At 41.0% G+C, this 10,867-nt stretch overlaps 1 non-coding gene across 1 annotated transcript; it reads right to left on the bottom strand.

Moving 5' to 3' along the window:
* Positions 1-3,880: 3,880 nt before the first annotated feature.
* LOC112700583 (small nucleolar RNA R71) lies at positions 3,881-3,988 on the bottom strand. Its single transcript, XR_003153488.1, has one exon. It is a non-coding gene; the product is annotated as a small nucleolar RNA R71 (small nucleolar RNA).
* Positions 3,989-10,867: the final 6,879 nt, after the last annotated feature.

The raw sequence follows: 10,867 nt of genomic DNA, 5'->3' as shown, positions 1-10,867 counted from the left end.
TTTTAGTATAGTTTTATTAGTTTTTAGTTAAAATTCACTTTTTGGACCTTTACTATGAGTTGTGTGTTTTTCTGTGATTTCAGGTATTTTCTGGCTGAAATTGAGGGACCTGAGCAGAAATCTGATTCAGAGACCAAAAAGGACTGCGGATGCTGTTGGATTCTGACCTCCCTGCACTCGAAGTGGATTTCTGGAGCTACAGAAGCCCAATTGACGCGCTCTCAACGGCGGTTGGAAAGTAGACATCCTGGGGCTTTCCAGCAATATATGATAGTTCATACTTTGCCCAAGATTTGATGGCCCAAACCGGCGTTCAAAGTCACCTCAAGAAATCCAGCGTTAAACCTGGAACTGGACCCAAATGGGAGTTAAACGCCCAAACTGGCATAAACTGGCGTTTAACTCAAGAAGAGTCTCTGCACGAAAAATGCTCATGCTCAGCCCAAGCACACACCAGTGGCCCGAAGTATTTTATTCATTACTCATTTCTGTACACCTTGGTTACTAGTTTTCTATAAGTAGGACCTTTGACTATTGTATTAGAAGTCTTGGATCTTATATCTTTGATCACTTTTGATCTTAGATCACTGGGAGGCTGGCCATTCGGCCATGCCTAGACTTATGCTTATGTATTTTCAACGGTGGAGTTTCTACACACCATAGTTAAGGTGTGGAGCTCTGCTGTACTCGAGTATTAATGCAATTACTATTATTCTTCCATTCAATTCCGCTTGTTCTTATTCCAAGATATCACTTGTTCTTCAACTTGATGGAGGTGATGATTGACGCCCATCACCATTCTCACCCATGAACAAAGTGACTGACAACCACTCTTGTTCTATAAGCATTGAGGCTTGGTGAATATCTCTTGGATTCCTGATTGCACGATGCATGGTTGATCGCCTGACACCGAGTGCTCGCCTGACAACGGCCAGCCATTCCGTGAGGTCAGAGTCTTCGTGGTATAGGCAAGAATTGATGGCAGCATTCAAGAGAATCCGGAAGGTCTAACCTTGTCTGTGGTATTCTGAGTAGGATTCAATGACTGAATGACTGTGACGTGCTTCAAACCTGTAACCTACTGGGCGTTAGTGACAGACACAAAAGAATCACTGGATTCTATTCCGGTAGGGAGGGAACCACACCGGTGATTGGCAGCACTGTGACAGAGTGTGTGCATTAGCTTTCACTGCGAGGATGGGAGGTAGCTGCTGACAACAGTGAAACCCTACACGAGCTTGCCATGGAAAGGAGGAAGAAGGATTGGATGAAGGCAGTAGGAAAGCAGAGAGACGGAAGGGAAGGCATCTTCATGCGCTTATCTGAAGTTCCTACCAATGAATTACATAAGTATCTCTATCTTTATCTTTATGTTATTTTCGTTCATCACCATTATCATTTGAGTTTGCCTGACTAAGATTTACAAGATGACCATAGCTTGCTTCAATACTAACAATCTCCGTGGGATCGACCCTTACTCACGTAAGGTTTATTACTTGGACGACCCAGTGCACTTGCTGGTTAGTTGTGCGAAGTTGTGTAATGCCATGGTATTGAGCTACCACGTTTTTGGAGCCATTACCGGGGATTATGAGAGTTGTGAAAAAGTATTGTTCACAATTTCGCCCACCAAGTTTTTGGCGCCGTTGCCGGGGATTGTTCAAGTTTTGAGCAAGCCTTGGTAACATCAGTGCCAAGATCCGGCAACAACATCAAGTTTTGGTGTTATTGCCCGGGATTGTTTAGGCTGGACAACTGACGGTTCATCTTGTTGCTTAGATTAGGTATTTTTTCTTCGAAATTCTTGAAAATGAGTTCTAGAGTTTCATGATGATTTGTTGAAATCTGGCTGGCTGAGAAGCCATGTCTAATCTCATTGGACCGAGGTTTCAACTTATCACCACAAGAGCTTGATGATTTCTATCAATCTTGCTCTTGGAGCAATGATCTGCTAAGGCTTGGCTGGCCTTTGGCCATGTCTAGTGTTTTGGACCGAAGCTTTCTTTGAAAGCTTGGCTGGCTGTGAAGCCATGTCTAATTCCTGGACCGAAGTCTTAGACTAGCATTGCACTGATTCCTGGAATTCTCATTAAGAATTTTGATACCTTTTCCATTTTATTTTCGAAAAACACAAAAAAAAAATTTAAAAATCATAAAATCCAAAAATATTCTTGTTTGAGTCTAGAGTCTCATCATAAGTTTGGTGTCAATTGCATGCATTCATGTATCTTGGTGATCTTCAAGATGTTCTTGATGATTTACTTGCTCTGATCTTTGAATTCTATTGACTTGAATGTCTAGTGTGTCTCATTTGCATTTTCATCTTGTTAGTGTCAGTAGCATACAAACTGCTAAGTTTGGTGTCTTGCAGGCATTGTTATTTGATTCTAGTTGCATTTTGATTTTTCCTTATTATCAAAAATCCAAAAATATTTTTAATTTGTGTCTTTTCAAGTCAATTATACAGAGAATTGAAGATTCAGAACACACAGCAGAGGAATTGCACAGAAAAAGCTGGGCGTTCAAAACGCCCAGTGAAGAAGGACAGACTGGCGTTTAAACGCCAGCCAGGGTACCTGGTTGGGCGTTTAACGCCCAAAAGGGTAGCATTTTGGGCGTTAAACGCCAGAATGGATACCATTCTGGGCGTTTAACGCCAGGATGGCACAAGGGGGAAGATTTTGTTTTCAAAATCAGATTTTTTTAAGTTTTCAAAATCTTTTCAAAATCAAATCTTTTTCAAATCAATTTTTCAATCAAATCTTTTTCAAAACCAATTTCTTTCCATTTTTAAAGATATTTGCTACCAATTAATGATTTGATTTAACATTTCAAGTATGTTGCCTTTTCTGTTGAGAAAGGTTTAATGTTTGAATCATATCTTTTCTTGTTAGTCAAGTTTTTAATTTTCAAATCAAATCTTTTTAAAATGTTTTCAAATTATATCTTTTAAAATTGTTTTCAAATCATATCTTTTTAATCACATCTTTTTTTTCAAATTAAGCTTTCAATCAAATCTTTTTGATTTCTAATTTCAAAGTCTTTTTCAAAAATCACTTGATTTCTTTTTCCATTTTCATTTTCGAAAATTAAGTAATGTTTTTCAAAAATGTTTTCAAATTTCCCACTTAATTTTCGAAAATCACTTCCCTCCTTCTCACATCCTTCTATTTATGGACTAACACTATCCTTTAGTGCAAAATTCGAACTCCATTCTCTCTGATAAGTTCGAATTTTCCCACTCCTGTCTTCTACTCTTCTTTTCCTCTGACACCTAAAGGAATCTCTATACTGTGACATAGAGGATTCCACATCTTCTTGCTCCCTTCTCTTTCTTATGAGCAGGAGCAAAGACAAAGGCATTCTTGTTGAGGCTGATCCTGAACCTGAAAGGACCTTGAAGAGAAAGCTAAGAGAAGCCAAAGCACAACTCTCTTTAGAGCACCTGACCGAATTCTTCAAGGAAGAAGAACACATGGTAGCCGCAAACAACAACAATGCCAACAATGCAAGGAAGGTGCTGGGTGACTTTACTGCACCTACTCCCGACTTCTATGGGAGAAGCATCTCTATCCCTGCCATTGGAGCAAACAACTTTGAGCTTAAGCCTCAATTAGTTTCTCTAATGCAACAGAATTGCAAGTTCCATGGACTTCCAATGGAAGATCCTCATCAGTTTTTAGCTGAATTCTTGCAAATCTGTGACACAGTCAAGACTAATGGGGTAGACCCTGAGGTCTATAGACTGATGCTATTCCCTTTTGCTGTAAGAGATAGGGCTAGAACATGGTTGGACTCTCAACCTAAAGAAAGCCTGGATTCTTGGGAAAAGCTAGTCAATGCCTTCTTGGCAAAGTTCTTTCCACCTCAAAAATTGAGTAAGCTTAGAGTGGAAGTCCAAACCTTCAGACAGAAGGAAGGAGAATCCCTCTATGAAGCTTGGGAAAGATACAAACAATTGATCAGAAAGTGTCCCACTGATATGCTTTCTGAATGGAGCATCATAGGCATTTTCTATGATGGTCTCTCTGAACTGTCCAAGATGTCCTTGGATAGCTCTTCTGGAGGATCTCTTCATCTGAAGAATACGCCTACTGAGGCTCAAGAACTGATTGAAATGGTTGCAAATAACCAATTCATGTACACTTCTGAAAGAAATCCTATAAACAATGGGACTAGTCAGAAGAAAGGAGTTCTTGAGATTGACACTCTGAATGCCATTTTGGCTCAGAATAAAATATTGACTCAACAAGTCAATATTATTTCTCAAAGTCTGTCTGGAATGCAAAATGCACCAAGCAGTACTAAGGAAGCTTCATCTGAGGAAGAAGCTTATGATCCTGAGAACCCTTCAATGGAAGAGGTGAATTACATGGGAGAACCCTATGGAAACACCTACAACCCTTCATGGAGGAATCATCCAAATCTTTCATGGAAGGATCAACAGAGACCTCAACAAGGTTTCAATAACAATAATGGTGGAAGAAACAGGTTTAGCAATAGCAAGCCTTTCCCATCATCTTCTCAGCAACAGACAGAGAGTTCTAAGCAGAATACCTCTGACTTAGCAACCATGGTCTCTGATCTGATCAAAACCACTCAAAGTTTCATGACTGAAACTAGATCCTCCATTAGGAATTTGGAAGGACAAGTGGGTCAGCTGAGCAAGAAAATTACTGAACTTCCTCCAAGCACTCTCCCAAGCAATACTGAAGAAAATCCAAAAGGAGAGTGCAAGGCCATCAACATGGCCGAATTCTGGGAGGAAGAAGAGGCAGTGAACGCCACTGAGGAAGACCTCACTGGACATCCACTGACCTCCAATGAGTTCCTCAATGAGGAACCTTGGGAATCTGAGGCTCAAATTGAGACCATAGAGATTCCATTGGACTTACTTCTGCCATTCATGAACTCTGATGAGTATTCTTCCTCTGAAGAGGATGAGTATGTCACTGAGGAGCAAGTTGCTAAATACCTTGGAGCAATCATGAAGCTAAATGACAAGTTATTTGGAAATGAGACTTGGGAGGATGAACCCCCTTTGCTCACCAAAGAACTGGATGACTTGTCTAAGCAGAAACTGCCTCAAAAGAGGCAGGATCCTGGGAAGTTTTCTATACCTTGTACCATAGGTACCATGACCTTCAAGAAGGCCTTGTGTGACTTAGGATCAAGTGTAAACCTCATGCCCCTCTCTATAATGGAGAAATTAGGGATCTTTGAGGTACAAGCTGCAAAAATCTCACTAGAGATGGCAGACAACTCAAGAAAACAAGCCTATGGACTTGTAGAGGATGTTCTGGTTAAGGTTGAAGACCATTACATCCCTACTGATTTCATAGTCCTAGAGACTGGGAAATGCATGGATGAATCCATCATCCTTGGCAGACCCTTCCTAGCCACAGCAAAGGCTGTGATTGATGTTGATAGAGGAGAGTTGATCATTCAAGTGAATGAAGAATCCTTGGTGTTTAAGGCCCAAGGATATCCCTCTGTCTTCATGGAGAGGAAGCATGAAGAGCTTCTCTCAAAACAGAGCCAAACTGAGCCCCCACAGTCAAACTTTAAGTTTGGTGTTGGGAGGCCACAACCAAACTCTAAGTTTGGTGTTAAACCCCCACATTCAAACTCTAAGTTTGGTGTTGGGAGGGTCCAACACGGTTCTGAGCATTTCTGAGGCTCCATGAGAGTCCTCTGTCAAGCTAATGACATTAAAGAAGCGCTTGTTGGGAGGCAACCCAATGTTTTATACTTAATTATTTTCTTTTGTTATTTTATCTTTTTTTTTGTAGGTTGATGATCATAAGAAGTCATAAAAACAATGAAAAAAAGCAAAAACAAAATGAAAAACAGGAAGAAAAACAGCACACCCTGGAGGGAGATGCTGCTGGCGTTCAAACGCCAGTAAGCCTAGCAGTTGGGCGTTTAACGCCCAGTCTGGCACCCTTCTGGGCGTTTAACGCCAGAAAGGGGCACCAGACTGGCGTTAAACGCCAGTAAAGGGCAAGAACCTGGCGTTAAATGCCAGGAATGGGCACCAGCCCGGCGTTTAACGCCAGAAATGGCTCAAAACGTGGATTTTGATGCCATTTGGTGCAGGGATGCCTTTTCCTTGACACTACAGGATCTGTGGACCCCACAGGACCCTACCATCACTCTCTCTCTTCTTCCCCCATTCACCAATCACCTCAACACCTCTTCCCCAAAAACCCTTCACCTATCAAATCCCATCTTTCTCTTCACCACTCACATCCATCCTTCATAAATCCCCACCAACCTCACCCTTCAAATTCAAACCACTTTCCCTCCCAAACCCACCCATAATGGCCGAACCATTCATCCCCTCTCTCCTATATATACCCTTCTTCAACCCTTCATTTTCACACAACCTAAACACCACTTCTCTCCCTCTTTGGCCGAATACACCACCATCTCCCTCTTCCTCATTTCTTCTTCTTCTACTCTCTTCTTTCTTCTTTTGCTCGAGGACGAGCAAACATTTTAAGTTTGGTGTGGTTAAAGCGTTGCTTTTTCGTTTTTCCATAACCATTATGGCATCCAAGGCCGGAGAAACCTCTAGAAAGAGGAAAGGGAAGGCAAAGGCTTCCACCTCCGAGTCATGGGAGATGGATAGATTCCTCTCAAGGGTGCATCAAGTCCACTTCTATGAAGTTGTGGCCTTGAAGAAGGTGATCCCGAGGTCCCTTTTTCACTCAAAAAGGGTGAATACCCGGAGATCCGATATGAGATTCAAAGAAGAGGTTGGGAAGTTCTTACCAACCCCATTCAACAAGTCGGAATCTTGATGGTTCAAGAGTTCTATGCCAATGCATGGATCACCAAGAACCATGACCAAAGTGTGAACCCGAATCCAAAGAACTACCTTACTATGGTTCGGGGGAAATACTTGGATTTTAGTCCGGAGAGTGTGAGGGTGGCGTTCAACTTGCCTATGATGCAAGGAGATGAACATCCTTACACTAGAAGGGTCAACTTTGATCAAAGGTTGGACCAAGTCCTCACAGTCATATGTGAAGAGGGCGCTCAATGAAAGCAAGATTCAAGGGGAAAGCCGGTCCAATTGAGAAGGCATGACCTCAAGCCTGTGGCTAGAGGATGGTTAGAGTTCATACAACGCTCAATCATTCCCACTAGCAACCGGTCCGAAGTTACCATAGACCGGGCCATCATGATCCATAGCATCATGATTGGAGAAGAAATAGAAGTTCATGAGGTTATAGCCCAAGAACTCTATAAGGTGGCGGACAAGACCTCCACCTTAGCAAGGTTAGCCTTTCCTCATCTCATTTGTCACCTCTGTTATTTAGTTGGAGTTGACATAGAGGGAGACATCCCCATTGATGAGGACAAACCCATCACCAAGAAAAGGATGGAGTACACAAGGGATCCCACTCATCATGAGATCCCTGAGATTCCTCAAGGGATGAATTTTCCTCCACAAAACTATTGGGAGCAACTAAACACCTCCCTAGGAGAATTGAGTTCCAACATGGGACAACTAAGGGTGGAGCATCAAGAACACTCCATCATCCTTCATGAAATTAGAGAAGATCAAAGAATCATGAGGGAGGAGCAACAAAGACAAGGAAGAGACATTGAGGAGCTCAAACACTCCATAGGATCTTCAAGAGCAAGAAAGAGCCGCCATCACTAAGGTGGACCCGTTCTTTGATTTCCTTGTTATTTGTTCTTCTGTTTTTTGAATTTTATGCTTATGTTTATCCATGTTTGTGTCTTATGATCATTAGTGTCTTAGTGTCTATGCCTTAAAGTTATGAATGTCCTATGAATCCATCACCTTTCTTGAATAAAAATGTGCTTAATTGAAAAGGAAGAATTGCATGAATTTTGAATTTTATAATAGTTTAATTATTTTGATGTGGTGGTAATATTTTTGTTCCCTGAATGTATGCTTAAACAGTGCATATGTATCTTGAATTTGTGGTTCATGAATGTTGGCTCTTGAAAGAATGATGAAAAAGGAGACATGTTACTGAGGATCTGAAAAATCAATAAAATGATTCTTGAAGCAAGAAAAAGCTATTCAAAAAAAAAAAAAAACCGAAAAAAAAGAGAAAAAGAAAACGAAAAAAAATAGAGAAATAAGAGTTGTGATCCAAGGCAAATAAGAGTGTGCTTAAGAACCCTGGACACCTCTAATTGGGGACTTTAGCAAAGCTGAGTCACAATCTGAAAAGGTTCACCCAATCATGTGTCTGTGGCATGTATGTATCCGGTGGTAATACTGGAAGACAGAGTGCTTTGGGCCACAGCCAAGACTCAATAAGTAGTTATGTTCAAGAATCATCATACTTCACTAAGAGAATCATTAACACTATCTGGACTCTGAGTTCCTAAAGAAGCCAACCATTCTGAATTTCAAGGGATAGATTGAGATGCCAAAACTGTTCAGAGGCAAAAAGTTAAAAACCCTGCTCATCTAATTAATACTGATCTTCATAGATGTTTTTGGAATTCATTGCATATTCTTTTCTTTTTATCTTATTTGATTTTCAGTTGCTTGAGGACAAGCAACAATTTAAGTTTGGTGTTGTGATGAGCGGATAATTTGTATACTTTTCGGCATTGTTTTTAGTATGTTTTTGTTATGATATAGTTAGTTTTTAGTATATTTTTATTAGTTTTTAGTTAAAATTCACTTTTCTGGACTTTACTATGAGTTTGTGTGTTTTTCTGTGATTTCAGGTATTTTCTGGCTGAAATTGAGGGACCTGAGCAGAAATCTGATTCAGAGACCAAAAAGGACTGCGGATGCTGTTGGATTCTGACCTCCCTGCACTCGAAGTGGATTTTCTGGAGCTACAGAAGCCCAATTGACGCGCTCTCAACGGCGTTGGAAAGTAGACATCCTGGGCTTTCCAGCAATATATGATAGTCCATACTTTGCCCAAGATTTGATGGCCCAAACCGGCGTTCAAAATCACCTCAAGAAATCCCAGCGTTAAACGCTGGAACTGGCACCCAAATGGGAGTTAAACGCCCAAACTGGCACTAAAGCTGGCGTTTAACTCCAAGAAGAGTCTCTGCACGAAAAATGCTTCATTGCTCAGCCCAAACACACACCAAGTGGGCCCGGAAGTGGATTTTTATGTCATTTACTCATTTCTGTACACCTTAGGTTACTAGTTTTCTATAAGTAGGACCTTTGACTATTGTATTAGAAGTCTTTGGATCTTGATATCTTTTGATCACTTTTGATCTTAGATCACTGGGAGGCTGGCCATTCGGCCATGCCTAGACCTTATGCTTATGTATTTTCAACGGTGGAGTTTCTACACACCATAGATTAAGGTGTGGAGCTCTGCTGTACCTCGAGTATTAATGCAATTACTATTATTCTTCCATTCAATTCCGCTTGTTCTTATTCCAAGATATCACTTGTTCTTCAACTTGATGGAGGTGATGATTGACGCCCATCACCATTCTCACCCATGAACAAAGTGACTGACAACCACTCTTGTTCTATAAGCATTTGAGGCTTGGTGAATATCTCTTGGATTCCTGATTGCACGATGCATGGTTGATCGCCTGACAACCGAGTGCTCGCCTGACAAACGAGCCAGCCATTCCGTGAGGTCAGAGTCTTCGTGGTATAGGCAAGAATTGATGGCAGCATTCAAGAGAATCCGGAAGGTCTAACCTTGTCTGTGGTATTCTGAGTAGGATTCAATGACTGAATGACTGTGACGTGCTTCAAACCTGTAACCTACTGGGCGTTAGTGACAGACGCAAAAGAATCACTGGATTCTATTCCGGTAGGGGAGGGAACCACACCGGTGATTGGCAGCACTGTGACAGAGTGTGTGCATTAGCTTTCACTGCGAGGATGGGAGGTAGCTGCTGACAACAGTGAAACCCTACACGAGCTTGCCATGGAAAGGAGGAAGAAGGATTGGATGAAGGCAGTAGGAAAGCAGAGAGACGGAAGGGAAGGCATCTTCATGCGCTTATCTGAAGTTCCTACCAATGAATTACATAAGTATCTCTATCTTTATCTTTATGTTATTTTCGTTCATCACCATTATCATTTGAGTTTGCCTGACTAAGATTTACAAGATGACCATAGCTTGCTTCAATACTAACAATCTCCGTGGGATCGACCCTTACTCACGTAAGGTTTATTACTTGGACGACCCAGTGCACTTGCTGGTTAGTTGTGCGAAGTTGTGTAATGCCATGGTATTGAGCTACCACGTTTTTGGAGCCATTACCGGGGATTATGAGAGTTGTGAAAAAGTATTGTTTACAATTTCGCCCACCAATTAGCATAGCCAATGTTAAGTTAGGTTAGAACTTGAGTGTGAAAGGATTGGGTCAATCCTGTGTTATTGGTGTATGTAATACTATTAACTATAGTGAAATTCTTCCATAGTTGTGGAGGAGACTAGATGTAGGTTGCATAGCACAAGGCAACCGAACTAGGATACATGCTGGTGTTATCTTTTCTCTTCTCTGCTGTGTTCTGTTTTCTGATATTCATGAGACAAAAATAAATTGTCTCATAAATTTCCGCTGCTGAGTTCAAACAGAATCAAAACTGCAAATTTGTTTTAAAAGGGTTATAACAGCAACCAAAAAAGAAGGCATAGATTCAACCCCATTCTCTAAGCCTACCACAACCTTCACTAAGAAATTACTATTTAATCAAGAAGCGAAAATTAACAACTTTAGCAGAAAGTGTGAAAATTGTAAATCATGAACCGCATCTAAAATTAGATAATTAACATACCTTATTAATTTTCTGTGGCAACACTAGGAAGGAGGGAGAAGAAACCAACTATCGGAAAACTAAAAAAAACTTCACCCTAATATTTATCTGAAGTTA

This window comes from Arachis hypogaea, chromosome 6 (assembly GCF_003086295.3).
Source record: "Arachis hypogaea cultivar Tifrunner chromosome 6, arahy.Tifrunner.gnm2.J5K5, whole genome shotgun sequence".
NCBI lineage: Eukaryota > Viridiplantae > Streptophyta > Magnoliopsida > Fabales > Fabaceae > Arachis > Arachis hypogaea.
Note: the sequence above shows the minus strand (reverse complement) of the source record. Positions and strands in the feature narration are given on the sequence as shown.